Source organism: Brachyistius frenatus, unplaced genomic scaffold (genome assembly GCF_029030835.1).
Source record: "Brachyistius frenatus isolate BFR_SWC_R1_liver_20210118 unplaced genomic scaffold, ASM2903083v1 Contig_66, whole genome shotgun sequence".
NCBI lineage: Eukaryota > Metazoa > Chordata > Actinopteri > Embiotocidae > Brachyistius > Brachyistius frenatus.
In genome coordinates this window covers 1,217,686-1,220,190 of record NW_027210665.1, presented here as the reverse complement: position 1 = coordinate 1,220,190, position 2,505 = coordinate 1,217,686, and the positions used below count along the sequence as shown (strand labels likewise).

General features: G+C 36.4%; 1 non-coding gene across 1 annotated transcript; it reads left to right on the top strand.

The window, feature by feature from the left end:
* Positions 1-373: 373 nt before the first annotated feature.
* Positions 374-483, top strand: LOC138625855 (U5 spliceosomal RNA). Its single transcript, XR_011311259.1, has one exon. It is a non-coding gene; the product is annotated as a U5 spliceosomal RNA (small nuclear RNA).
* The last annotated feature ends 2,022 nt before the right edge of the window (positions 484-2,505 follow it).

Here is a 2,505-nt window from a genome sequence, read left to right as displayed (position 1 = left end):
GCGTGTCCTAAATTAGGAAAAGTGTCACATTAATACACTTGCAACTGTTTTACTTAATGCAACTACCCCATGGTGATTTAAAAGGGGAATGACTTCATTACATTGTGTTTGTTATTTGGGTCAAAGTAATATTCTTAGACTACAAAGGTAAATATGTACTGTAGCCTCGCCCTCTCTGTGGTTGAAAATACTTCATTATTAATACTTTTTTTTTTTTTTAAATCAAATAAATGTTAATTTAAAGCTTGTACTCCATCAATTGTGAGGGTTAAAAAAAAAAAAAAAAAATCTAAACTTGTACACATTCTTATAAATTCGTTATCAAGGTGACTTACCTGCAAGCCAGCTTCCTCACATCAGTAACGATACAGTACGCTCTTGTTTCTCTTCAAATAGTATACTTCTTTCGCTTTTTACTAAATATTTCCGTGGAGTGGAACAATCAAAGAGATTAGCAAATTTGTTTTTGATGCAAGAAAAAAAAAAATAAAATAAAATAAAAAAAAGAGCGAGCTTCTATTTCCGCTTTACGTCCCGCGCGCTCAGAGGCGCTCAGACAGGAACCACCGCCACGTGACCGGGCTGACAGGTAACAACGATTTTCTAAGTTTTGAAAACGTTCAGCGACACCCTGGAAACTTAGCTACCTTAAATGAGCAGTTATGAGCTGGAGGACTATTTCTGAACGTTGGTATGTCACCTGGTGGGGCATACGGGGGAGAAAAAAAACAAACAAAAAAAACGGAAACGTTTTTGCTTACCGTCGTTTTAGGCTCCCTCCACCTGCGCTGCTACCTGCCGACCGCCCGCCGACCACCGGGCAATTCAAAGAAGAACCAGCAGGAGCGAAACACCTCCGAGCTGTTACCCTCCGCGTTGTGAGTTCAGTAATTTACGGTTTTACTTCTGGAATTAAAGTCATAAAAACGTCAAGCCTCGGAAAAAAAAAAAGTAGTCTGTATGAAATTAAAGCAATATTTACCTGTCTGGCACTTATTGGATGAAAGTTATAACAATGAACTGTAGACAGTCCATCTTAACCTGACCTATTGTTAATGTGCTGCCAATAAAACTTCATATTTGTACAACTTGTGCAATGTCATTAAGTTGACAAATGTAACGCTAATCCTCCAATTGATAAAAAAAAAGAAAAAGAAAAACAAAGACTTTCAGCTGTTGGCCTGTGTCCTCCTTGACTTCCACAAAGACTGGTTTTGGTAAAGATTAATTGGCTAATGACTGAAACTCAGACAAAAGCAAAAAAAAAAAAGGACTTTGCAAAGAGCTTGTGGAATACCTCACCAAAAATCTGTAGCTGTACTGTTTAAAAAAAAAAAAAAAAAAAAAAAATGTTTTATTAGTTCCTATTCATCACAAATCAAGAAATTTAGAGGACAGGGCAGTTTTTCTTTGACAATTTATAGCCAGTGACCACAAAATATACCCCACGCACAACATAATACTACCCTTCATGGCCATAAATCTTAACTTGGTAAAACTTCAAATGTAACATTTTTGTTGTGACTGTATCACAGCAGTGCTAATTCATCTTTATAAATCATCAGGCTTTATTAGGTGATTATATTTTTACTGCAGGAGTTGACGCAGCCTGGCCACCAACTTACACCACAGATACCTGATTGCTGTGGGGGGAAAGTAACAGACTTGGAACGTATTGCAAGTGACAACATTCATTATATAGCAGGGATGCTTGATTGGCAGTTAATGGTAGTTTTGTCATTACCATGATTGCTACACTCTTAAGATTACACTGGCATGGTAATGGGACAACCATGACGGTATAGCACCGTGTTATTGGTCAAATTTAAAATGGCATTTGACAAACATGTACCCGACCAAATGTAATTTAAACAAAAATCACCAGTTTTTTTTTTTTTTTCTTCTTTCTTCACAACTTAAGATTCAGCTAGTACTTAAAGCTAAATTTTCTCAAAATTGTATAAATGATACCAGTAACATTAAATCAAAAGAATAAAATGTTGTGAAGCTCAAATTACATTCTGTGTGAATGTTCCTGTGAGGGTCTGTCTGGCAAAAATGTTGTCATCTGTCCGGCGTTTGTAATGGACTTAAATGCATCTTTTTTACTTGAGGTCTGTAACCCTGTTGGATTAAGGTGCAGGCAAATCATGTGGAGAGTAAAGGTTTTTTTTTACAGTCAGTGTGCCACACAGCAGCCACAAAATGAACAAACTGTAACATCTGTTTGATGGGTGGGGAAGTGTACAGAGCACTCATTTTACTCATTAATTGTATAGTCACTACTGATTGATCCACAGCTATAATTCGCGGATGTACAGTCTATGCTGGTATTGATAACTTAAATTCGCTCATTTATTCATGTATGGATCGCCATTTTATTTTGCCTTTATGTACAGTATTTTTTCCTTTGTGTACCCATTTGATAGTGAAGAACATTCTAATTAGCATAAGTTAATTATGTCATAGTTCTGTTTACATTCTGTGGGCTATCTTTGCAGAACA